Here is a 12,643-nt window from a genome sequence, read left to right on the forward strand (position 1 = left end):
CAAGTGGGATAGGGACAAGGAGAGATGGGAGAGACAATCCCAAGCAGGCTCTGCACTGCCAGCACAGATCCCAATACGGGGCTCAAACTCATGAACCATGAGATCATGACTCGAGCTGAAATCAAGAGTCCAATGCTCAGCTGACTGAGCCACCCAAGTGTCCCCCAGGCTTCACATTCTTATTGCTTTCCCTTTTCTAGTTTGAATAATAGTTGTAAATTTTTTTTTCTATTCCTTATATTCCCTCTCCCAATGAAAACCCATGCACACACCACATACACAACACACATAAACACAAACCCACTGTTGGAGTGGAAAAACTTTTATCCACCCTTCAAGCTTCTTTTGGCTGGTTTAAGAATTAAGTTGACAAGCGACAGATTAACAGGAGAAAATCGAATTTAGTTACGTATGTACAGAGTCCATAAGAATATGAGGCCCATAAGCAGTCAGGCAATTGAGACGTATATGCCCTCTAGACCTAAGGAAGAGGGGGTAGAGAGTTGGGACTTCAGAAGGAAGGAAGGCAATTCGCAGGAAGATGAAAAAGAATAAATATTTGATTAAAAAAAGTTTGCTGGGCTATACAAAAACAACAGGACATAGGGAGGAATTTTAACATACAGACTTTCTAGGTTCCTCCCTGTTTTCCACCCCTCGTTCATATTACACTGTGATGATAGTTCCCTTCTTGGAATAGGTCTTCCATTTATATTCTTTTAGTCATTTAGGGAGAGGTCATGGGATCTTCCTGAGCCTTACATTCCTTAAAAATATTCAGCCTAAAATAATCGACATGCCAAAGAGACATATTTTGGGGTGGCAATTTTGCTCCCCTACAATACCCATACAGATGACCAAAATCTATGTGGACAGGGATCTGAGATTAAATAGTATCAAGTATATAAAATACCTGTTCTAAATGCTTTCTCTCTCTCTCTCTCTCTCTCCTTTCCCTTAGTTTCTTCCTCTTCCCTTTTTTATTTTTAAACATCCTCTTAAGTATCATCTCTCTATTCAGTGATGCCCAGAGAGGAGCAAGATGGGCATGGGGGAAGGGACAGCGAGGCAAGCAGATTTCCTTGGCAGGATTAGAGTGGTTCGTGTCAGCAAGCAATGAGCCAAAAAACTGCTGAGATGAGGTCCAGGGTGAGTTGGAGAAGAGCCTGGGAGGCAGATAGCTTGGATTAGATGAGACAGGCCATTTGGATCTCCAGTAGTTTCCCCAGCAGGGAACACCAACATTCCAGAGAAGACTGACTGCAAGGAAGGCCCCTGGCCAAGTGCAGGGCCTGCCTGGATGCCTGTCCCCACCTTCAGAGTGCCAGGAAAAATGGGAATGGCACAGAGTTCTTCTTTCTCTGTGGGGTGAGTGGGCTATTTTCTCTCCCTTTTCCCACTATACTGGCCTCATGTAAAACAAAGATCACGGATTCAAATGCCTTAGGATTCGGCCATTATGTAAGTGAGGCAGGCCAGTGTGATGAAACACAGAGTGGCAGGATTGCAGCCCACTGGGAAATGTTTGCTCTCTGAAGTGGTCCAGCACAGCCTCATGCCAGCACTTCTGCTCAGCAGGCATGAGGCTAAGGGTTGCAGGTCTTCTAATTTTTCCAGGGAAATTGAAAACCCAGAGAAGCTTGGAATTCTCAGTGTGAGTGTGTGTGTGTGTGTGTGTGTGTGTGTGTGTGAGTGTGTGTGTGAGTGTGTGTGTGTGTAAGAGATATCAATTTTTTAATGTTAGCTCCATTAAAAGAAAACAAAATCATAGAAACATTATAGAGCAAACAACTATAATATGTTTGCTGACTGGATTTAATCTGTGGGCCATTGGTTTGGGAATCTCTGAAATAAAACCATGTAAGACTGCCTCCTTCCTTCCCTTACGACTGGTAAGAAATATGTCTCTTGTAAAATGACAGATATTTAGTTCCTATTTTGTGTGCAGCATACCCTGAATACCAGGAGATATACTAGTTGTTCTTCTAAGAGCTTAAAATATTGTTGAGGCAACAAGACATTCACTCAGGAAAGTCAGGTGATAGTGTTATGCAGTGTTCTGATACCAAGGCCTATATGGGTAAGATAAGATATACCAAAGTCACCTTAAAAGGAAAGAATGGCTTTTAGATCTACATCAAAACTTGCGTATAGTAAAACCAATGGTGTGAAGGTATCTAGGGTATTGTTCTCTTTTATATTCCTAGCACTCGGCACACGGTAAATGATGTTCAACAAACATTTCTTGAATAAAAGGATAAATTTAATAAGTCATAGAAAGGAAAAATCAGCTTCGTGAGCTTAAAGAAATGGGGAAAAAGGGAAGCAAATATTTTTACGGCTGATGACAATACCCTATGGAGAGACACTGAATTTGGGGACCAGAGCATTTGGTCACTAAGGTCCCCATTTCTGTTGGGGAGAAGGAGTATATAACTAGTTCTCAATATAAGTGACATTAAATAATTCACATGGCTATCTTTCCTCTTAGTGGAAATGTCTAGTCAACCTTCTATGACCAACTGAGCTTTCCTGACATCTTGATGCAGGGAGCAAGGAGATCCTGGATAGGAGATCCGCACAGTCAGCCCTTGTGAATGACCTGTGTTTCTCTAAAATAAGCATTCTGATTTCCAGATGACTGAAGAGTTTCGATAGCAGAACTCTGTCTCCCTGGGTCAGATGCCATTCTTTGGGATCCTGTCTTGGTAACCACAACTGACCTTTTGTGCTGGTGCCTCTAATTTATCATCTCTTTACTCCTAGAACTGGTGTCATGGAATAAGGTCCTAAATGAACAAGACAGAAGACACAGTTGTAGATGAAAGAAGGGAGCAAACATTTCGTTTTGAGTCATCAAGGGAAGGCTCAGAATGGAAGGGGTTTCCATTATAGTGAAAAAAAAGTCCTAAAAAGTGAATCCATTTTGGAAAGGTAGTGTGCGGATGGGGAAAAGATAGCATGGTGATGATAAATCCTACGTGCTCTCTCAGAAAGTTTGTTTTGGAGGAGTATGAGAGAGAAGGTTGTTTGGGTCTACCCAAAAGCCAGACCAAAGGGCTTCGACTTCTCCATCAGATTTATGGCGAAGAAACTAAAGTTCTGAGGAAATGAACAATGGATGAAACTGGTGTTTTATTTAGACCTTCCCTGACTCATCCCAAGAATATATGCTAATTGCAGATGCCTGATGCTTGATCTCCAGGAGACAGGTGGATAATACGGGTGCATAATGGGCCTTGGAGTCCTGAAACAAGCTTGGCCATGAAGAAGGCAACATAAGGAACGCTGAAGTGAACTCATTTCTCACTGGGTTTTTTTTTTTTTTTTTGAATGTTTATTTATTTTTGAGAGAGATAGAAAGACAGAGCACAAGCAAGGGAGTGGCAGAGAGAGTGGGAGACACAGGATCCGAAGCAGGCTCCAGACTCTGAGCTGTCAGCACAGAGACCAATGCGCGACTCGATCTCACAAACCGCGAGAGCATGATCTGAGCTGAAGTAGGACGCTTAACCGACTGAGCCACCCAGGCGCCCACATTTTTATTTTTTAAAAATATTTTATTATTAAGTAATCTCTACATCCAAAGTGGGGCTCAAATTCACAACCCTGAGATCAAGAGCTACACACTCTACCAACCTAGCAGGCCAGGCACTCCAGACCCCATTGTTATTAACAGCTTGTCTCTGCTGGTCCCGATGGAGCAAAATCTCAAGGTTCTGTTGTCATCATCAATAATTTCTGCCACAGCCATTTCCAAGCCCTTGGAAGCACTCTTAGCCTTTGGCCATGGCAAGAAGTTGCAACCTTGTGACTAATGAAAAAGAAAACTTTTGAGGGCCTCACAACCACAGTTTCAGGAAAGACTTTGGGTAAGCAGTACGGATAAGTATTCCAGAGGCTCCTTACATTTGCTGGGGGACTTTACAGGTCACTGGTATCTAGAGCTGCAGCTTGAGGCAAGAACTCATTCTTTAATGAAAACTCATCTAGAATTCCAATACATGAAATGATGAAAGTGTCAAGGCTCTGGCTAAAGAATACGGGAAATCCTTTCTGACAGGCCTTTGGCCACTGTGCTTACCATAGCTAACCCACTTGCCCTTCTGGGGAAACTGAGGTACCTCTGCTCAAGCTCAATGTTCCTAGAATGTGGTGTGAAACCAACTGGGCTAGACTATAGACCTGCAGAATGGAAACTTGATTTAGCCATGGCCCAAGGTAATAATAATAATTATAAGTATTCTTTCAAGTAAATTTATTTTGTACTTGCTAAGTGCTACATAGCACTTTATATATGTTAATTCACTGACGACCCCCATGAGGTTAGGAAATATTATTACTTTCATTTTACAGAAAGGAAACTAAAGTCTACAAAAATTTAGCATCTTGCCCAAGCTAGTAAGTGATGAAACCAGCCTTTGTTTGTAGGAAATCTGACTACACACGAGCCCTTTGTGTACTCCAGTCTTATGGATTCTGTCTGAATACCTTGGGAAAGTTATTAATCTTGTAGGATTTGTGCACATGTGTCTAGTTTTAGTTCTTTCCTCTTCCCTAAAAAGAGAGGAATGGGCAGGGGGGCCAGTCAAGCTTCAAAGGGGCCTGGACTGGAGGCCAGCTCTATTCCACCCCTCTTTGCAACATTGGAAAACAAATGACTTCCCTAACAGTATCAGGGAAATATGAGATCCCTGCTCTATGCTGCATAGGAGGAGGGATTGTAGCATGGAAGCCATGGTTATAAATCTCAGAGTTAATGAGGGAAGACTCCTAGAGACCTAAACGAATCCATTTTATTGGTTTGTCATACATCAGGTTAATATGATTCTGAAAAATAATTATATTCAAAACTGGGCAGGAACGGAGAATGTTGTTATTCCTTCTGATTGTTACAGCAGAGCCTTCTGGCCAATGAAAGGGTGATGACGCCAACACTGAAGTGCAGAGCGAAACTCTAACAATTTGTGGCATTTAGACAAAGGAGCTCACAGCTCTGCACCCACCCTGGCTCAGCAAATGGGATTGTCATTGTCTGATTCCTTAATGAGCAGAACAGCTCCTTCATATAGATTATTGTACTGTTAAACCTGGTGTGGATACAGGAGGAAGGGTGGAGGCAGGATGGAATACTAATGTGGCTATTCTTTTTTTTTTTTTTTACCATCAACTGTATCATGGGGAAGGACATATACACTGAGTGAGCCCTGAAAAGAGGGTTTCCGTTTGCCTATGTCGAACTGTGATGGTGGCAGCTTCTTATTTAACTAGGAGGATGGGTTAATGGGTTAATTACAGTGGCCTCTGAGGGGAAAGGGCTTTTTACGGAAGAATGGGGAGACACTCTGCGCTGTTACATTTGTCATCTAATTGTGTCACCCTGAAGTCCTGGAGCTGTGTTTTGGGCTGGAGGGCTGGGACTCCCAGGAAGACTGACCCCAAGGGAGACCTTCAAGCTCATGGGTCTTTGCTCAGCCACACAAGTGGTTTCTTTCCAGCGCTATGGACTGTTCACCACACAAGGGCATCCATCATCCTAGTAGGTGCAGAGAGGCTGAAGTTCAGCCCTTGATCTGTTCCCCCAACCATGCCACTTGGAAGAAGGGGGCATTTTCTAATTGGAACAGAGGTGTTGTATGGGTTCGCAGCGGCCTTCAGCTAGCTCATCCGGCATGGTCTAGGACCCATGACCTGGGAAGTTAAGGCAACTAAAGGGACACCTGTACTTTGTCTTTCTGTTGCTCCAAAACAATTATCATTTGCCCTCCAGATTCCCCTTCCTTATCACTCTCAGCCTCCTCTCCTGTGGCATTGAGAGGAAAAACAAACTCATAGATACAGAGAACAGATTGGTGCTTGCCAGAGGTGGGGGTTAGGGAGGTGGGGGAAATAGGTTAAAAGTGGTCAAAAGACACAAACTTCCAATTATAAGACGAACAAACCCTGGGGATGTAATATACAGCATGGTGACTCTTGTTAACAATACGATATTGTATATTTAAAAATTACTGAAGGAGGGGCACCTGGGTGGCTCAGTCGGTTAAGCACCTGACTTCGGCTCAGGTCATGATCTCACGGTTTGTGGGTTAAAGCCCCACATTGGGCTCTGTTCTGACAGCTAGCTCAGAGCCTGGAGCCGGTCTTCGGAGTCTGTGACTCCCTCTCTCTCTGACCCTCCCCTGCTCATGCTGTCTCTCTCTCTTAAAAATAATAAAACATAAAAAAAAATTATTGAAGGAGTAGGTTTTAAGAGTTCTCATCACAAGCAGAAAGGTAGTGACTGTGTGCCCTGATGTTACTTAAACTTACAGTGGTGATCATTTTGCAATATATACATAAATCAAATGACTGCACCGTACACCTGAAAAGAATACCATATTGTATATAAATCATATGTCAACAAAAATTGGATAATTTTTTAAAAGAGAGTGGGAAATGAGACACACGGTCATGGCTACACTAAGAACAAAATTTCATTAGGCCCTGACCTGACTCTGTTGCCACTGTTTGCTCTCACCAGCAAGGATGTTTCCTCACTGACGCCTCCTCTCTGCACCTGGCTCCAGTGCAGGAGCTTGTCAGCCAGGACCTGGCAATGAGACGTTTCTTCAAATGTCTACACCAGAGTCCCCTTCCCACAAGGAACTCAACCTGGACTTGGTACAGAATGACACTCAGGGAAGCTGCTTTAGCAAGAAGACAGCACAGGACCTGCCTCTCACCAACCAGTCAAAACCGACAGTGGAGTCTTCAGCGTGGTGTTTTTCTTTTCTTTTAAAATTTTTTAATGTTTTATTTATTTCTAGGAGAGAGAGAGAGAGACAGTGTGAGCAGGGGAGGGTCAGAGAGAGAAGGAGTCACAGGCTGAAACAGGCTCCAGGCTCTGAGCTGGCAGTCAGCACAGAGCCCGACGCGGGGCTCGAACCCACGAACTGTGAGATCATGACCTACGCGAAAGTCGGACGCTTAACCGGCTAAGCCACCCAGGCACCCCCAGCGTGGTGTTTTTCTTCATGACATCCTCCGAAGGCTTCTGGGTTAAATCAGTCAGCTGACTGCTCATTAACATAACTGTGACGACTTCCATCAGAATGCAGGCCGGAATAGTGCCATGAGGAAAGAGTTTCCATTTTTGAGGACAGCTGCTCTTTTCTCCCATTCAAAAAGTTGCCAATAGTGTGGATTCTCCCCAGGCCACCGAACACTGGCCCAGGGACCCTCTTCCCTGGGGTCCCCAACCCCCAGGTGCTTATCCTTCCTTGTACCACCTCCTAGTTGAGCAGGAAGCCTTGGGCTTGGGCGTGACCTCCCTGAAAACAGAGAAAGGCCCTGTGAAGGTCAGGCCTCAAACCTAGTATCTGGAGGGGCACCTGGGTTGCTCAGTTGGTTAAGCATCCGACTTCGGCTCAGGTCATGATCTCACGGTTTGTGGGTTCGAGCCCCGCATTGGGCTCTGTGCTGTCAGCTCAGAGCCTGGAATCTGTTTCAGATTCTGTATCTCCCTCTCTCTCTGACCCCCCCCCCCCACCACCACTCACACTCTCTCTCTCTCAGAAATAAATAAAAGAAAAAAAAAAAACATTTAAAAATTAAAAAAAAAAAAAAACCAGTATCTGAAGAACATGTCATCCTTCTTTTTTTCTTTCCCAGGATCAAGAAAAGATAAGTACACGTATTTTTCTAAACAGCAGACACACAGCAAAAGAGAAAATCATCTTTTCCCCCAGCTAAGCTCCCCGCTAGATTCCCCAGCCAACTTTCTGCAGCTCATAAAATAAACACAATTCCCATTTATCCCCCCAGCTCCAAGTCCATCATTACTTGGCTCTGCACAAATGGGCAGGTGGTGCTACACAACAGCATTGGATGAATTCTTTTTTCCTTCCTGGACGGAAGAAGGAGGATTAACACAAAATCTTTTCTATGAGTGAACGGCTGGACGGATAACTGGGAGGTTTGTGTGAATTTCATCCTGGAGAAAAGTATGGAGGAGATAATTAGAATGGTCTTGCGGTCTCTGAAAAGGCAAGCCTGGAATTTGCCACATTGACCATCTCATGCATGGTTCAGATTGGCTGCATTAGATGGAGATGTGCAAATATGTAGTGAGGAGGTGGGGGGGGAGCAAGTTTCGGGGGGGAACAATGTGGGTGGGTAGAAAGCAGGCCCCTAATCAGAAACATGAAGCTCTACTAGAAAGCATGACCTACTTTGCTTCTTTTTAAAAATATTGACAATTTCGGGGAAGCTCAAGAAAGCAGCCTCAAGACAGGGAAAACATATAAACAAATGCGCATTTTCTGTAAAGTTAATAGACCTTCAGTGCCCTCACTTGTCTGGGCCTCAGTGAGTGCTGAGAGTTTCTGGGAGTTCTAGAATGGTCTAGGTGAAGAGCTGGGGTCTGCTTATAATTAGAAAGTATTTCTGGATAAGCACAGGCTAACTTCAGAGCTGCTGATGCTCCAAGCCTTTGTGTAGCAAGAGGTAGCTGTTAAGAGACAGTGCCTGAGGAATGGTCACTTCTTTGACATCTGTAGGCCCTGGGGCGTGGCCCGAAGCTGGAAGAGGAACAAGGGGAAGTTGAGGGCTGCTCTGCAATAGATGTCAAGTGCAATGCTTCCTAGGGGATCGTTAGTGTTGCAGGGTTAGTGTCGCCATTAGGAGACCACGAGTCCTCAGTGAGATTCAGGACCTTCCGTCTGATATTAATGGCTGTTCTAGGCCCTTATCTAGCTGTGAACATGTAGTCTGTATCTAGTGGATGACTTTAAATACTAAGAATTCAATCCATACCTGTAGGGGTACTACCCATCCCCCTAGACTTGGAATGCCAAACCCAACCTGAGCTATCCGAAAAGTCCCCATTCCCACAACTTCCTGGGGGAAAGATGGATCCCAGGTCAGGGTGGTCCTTCTAACTAGGGAATCCATTTCCTTGGAGGAATCTACATATAAAACTGGTTATGTCAGGATTCGTGAAGGATCTGAGGTTTTCATCTTGCTTCCAAGCTAACAAGTTATACTGCCATAGTTTTATTTACATGTACCACAATATATATTTTTATTTATATATGTATCTATATACACGTGTGTGTGTGTGTGTGTGTGTGTGTGTATAACAGACACACACAGAGAGGGAAGTCATGAGATGTCTGGGTCAAAGACAAAGTCCATTTATTACTCTCAGCAAATGCAGCATGTTTGAGAAATATCCCCCAAAGTCTATCCAGGGAGAGCCAAATAACACCCTCACATGTATGGGATGCATTATTGGAGAAGACCTCTACAATTAGAAAACTCTCCTCTTGGGGCGCCCGGGTGGCTTAGTCGGTTAAGCGTCCGACTTTTGCTCAGGTCATGATCTCGCGGTTCGTGGGTTCGAGCCCCGCATCGGGCTCTGTGCTGACTGCCAGCTCGGAGCCTGGAGCCTGTTTCAGAGTCTGTCACTCCCTCTCTCTCTGACCCTCCCCTGCTCATGCTGTCTCTCTCTCTCCTAGAAATAAAAAAAAAAAAAAAAAAAAAAAAAAAAAAAAAAAAAAAAAAAAAAAAAAAAAAAAAAAAAAAAAAAAAACATTTAAAAAAAAAAAAGAAAAAGAAAACTCTCCTCTTGTATAGGGCTGCTGGTGACCTGCATGTCCTCTTTCTCTGGAGAGAGAAAAATCTTAACTATAATCTGGAATTTAAGCTAATATTTTGGTAGTGGATGGAAGGTATTTATCTTTCTTACCTCGAAACATCTCCAGAGAGGGAGATGTCACTAAGCTTTAGTATCGTGGAATGTCTCCTAATACAAACATTCTTAATTTGGCTGAGAATGTCTTTGCTCACAGAAACGTGAGATATTCGTGGAGAATTGTCTCTCAACAAAAACATGTAGGTAAAATAAAACCACCCTCCTTCAATAAAAGTCTCTTTAGTTATACATAGACTTTCAGGAACATTTTATATAATTATACCACCCCATATACTGGTATTCTGGGGAATAGAAATAAAGGCAGTAAAGGGAAGTGTGGCTACTTTCCACATTTATCCCTCTATTATGAACTACCTATAAGAAACATTCTATTAAGGGGCGTTGGAGCTCAGGTGTTCCAGGCTGTGACACAAACGGCAGTCAGAGGAATGGCAATAAAGAAGACATAAATTGAAAAGCATCAGCCCAGGGGACAGCTTGATGGAAGGCATGAGATAAACTCCTTCTTTCTCAAAGGACTTTAACAGAATGGAACTCTTGAAGCATGGGGTCTTACACTTGGAGTATAAGGGTGTATGTATTTGGTGCAACGTGTAGCTAGCTTGCTGAGTATTCCTTGGCCTAGAGAGAGGCTGGACCATCTCAATCAGAGGAAACCCAGGCCCTGAAAATCTTGGCTCTTTACTCACTGTCTTTGGACCAAAATGCTTTTGACTTGTCTGCACACTGCTCTTTGGCTAGCAACAATCTCCCTGGGCTTCCCAAAGAAGAAGACAGAGTTTGTTTTTCTTTAAGGGGTACAAACCCCTCATTGGCAGTGCACTTGAGTGATTCATCAGCACAACCCTGCCCTCCCCCCCCCCACCGCCTCACTGTGGGCTGACTTTCCCTGCCTGACCTGGCAAGGGCCTCAGACTTTCAAGCTGCAATTTTGCTTTCTAGTTTCCACCCCATGGCACACCTACCTCTTCCATGCCTCCCTATATTCAGGCAAAATATTATCTAATCCCTATTGCAGGTGAGGGTGAAAGTAAAGTCATGAATTGTAAGGATGAGCTATGCTTAGTTAGAACCATATGAAATTCTTTTCCTGAAAGTCATAAAAACAGTTAAGAATTGGCAATTTCATGGTTCACCTAATGGTTCTTCTTGCCGAAAGCAGCGTGGGTACACATCACATCGGTTCCTCAGGTCAGCTCGGCTCGTTTGATGCCATGATTCCAAATACCGCCCAAATGCTGAAATGGGTGACTCTTGACTGTGTATCTCCAACTCCAGCTCCTCTCCTGGCCCACTGGACATCCCCATTTGGATGTGACAAATGCACCTCAAATCTAACATGTTCAAAATGAAATCACCTTCCTCTTCTCAAACCTGCTCGTTCTATATTCCTTACGGCAAATGGCTCCACTGTCTGCCCACAGTCACCAAGATCTACCCAGGGAACGTGCTTGGCTGCTCTCTCCTTTTATCTCTACCTCCAGTTGGTAGACGCATACATTGTTATTTCTTAATGGTGGTTAATCAATTTCCTACTTCCTCACTGCCCTCTTCTAAGCCCTCAGGATTTTTAGTTGCCCTCTAGCAACAACAATCTCTTAGTTGTTTTTCCCTGCCTCCAATTTTCTCACACCTCCAAATGATATGGAATCCTTCAATGAGAGAAATATCCTAAAACACAAATCCGAAAGTTGTTCCCCTTGATGTGTCATGTTGTCTTTATGATAAAGTGTTTTTTAATGTTTATTTATTTATTTTGAGAGAGACTGAGAGAGGCAGAGGGAGAGAGAGAATTCCAAGCAGGCTCCTTGCTGTCAGTGTAGAGTCCAACATGCGGCTTGATCCCACAAACTGTGAGATTATGACCTGAGCCGAAACCAAGAGTCAAACGCTTAACCATCTGAGTGGCCCAGGTGCCCTTATGATAAAGTCTTATCCCTATGGCCCACAGCACTTTGAATGTCATGCTTCTCAAAGGAGGCTGAGCAGTATCATCTCTTTTGAGTTATTTAGGGTTTCTCGCTGACCAGGATGTTACTGACATTTAGTGGGCAAAGGCCAGTGATGCTAAATATCCTGAATGGGAGAAGCAGTTGTACCCAAAGAGAAAGTGTCTCATCCAGGGACCAATAACTACGGAGTTGAAACACACTGGCTGAGGTTTTGGCCACTTTATTCAGTCTGATTTCTACTTACTCAGACTTCTTAACGTTGTGCTGGAACCATCTTGAACTTCGCAGTTCTTAGGGAGGACTATTATTTTACACCTCTGTCTTTGCCTCCTCCACCCTCAGCCCTAGTCCCACTCACTAGATCCTAAATTTGGCAACTCCTTCCTTCCTGCTTAACCTTTGAGAACTCCTCTCAGACGGTATAGGTCTGGGATTCTCTCCTTCCATTTCCCTCCCCAGCCTGGGGCTGGCGTTGAGCCTCCAAATACCTTACGCTTTCCTCTCTACTACTGGGTTTGGAGGTAGCTCCCATTCCATGGTGAGGCCTGAAGTGCAAGCCAAGTTAGTTTGTTTCTGTGTTCCCTAGCGTGGAGCTAACATGTAGTAGCTTCCTGATGATTTTTTAAAACTATAGAGTATCTTCCTTTTTTTTTTTTTTTTTTTGGTCAAGATCTTTTAAATCTGAATATGAATACATCTGCTTGGTAAAAATTCAAACAGTACAAGAAAGAGACCAGGTAGCATAGTCAACCGAATTATCTGAGTTTGAATCCAGGCTTTACTGCTTAAAACACATCAGGAGATAATAACAGAGCACCACTGGATAGTGCTCTAGAGGCTCAAGTACCAGCTCTGTCCCCTTATTGGATACACGACTTTGGGCAAGTTACTTGACATCTCTCTGCTCCAGTTTATACAAAGATAAACTAAAAATAATGAAATCTGTGCTACATGCTTTTGGATGATTAAATAAGATAATACATACCAAACACTTAGA

Source organism: Hyaena hyaena, unplaced genomic scaffold (genome assembly GCF_003009895.1).
Source record: "Hyaena hyaena isolate Hyena2069 unplaced genomic scaffold, ASM300989v1 scaffold_251, whole genome shotgun sequence".
Taxonomy (NCBI): Eukaryota; Metazoa; Chordata; class Mammalia; order Carnivora; family Hyaenidae; genus Hyaena; species Hyaena hyaena.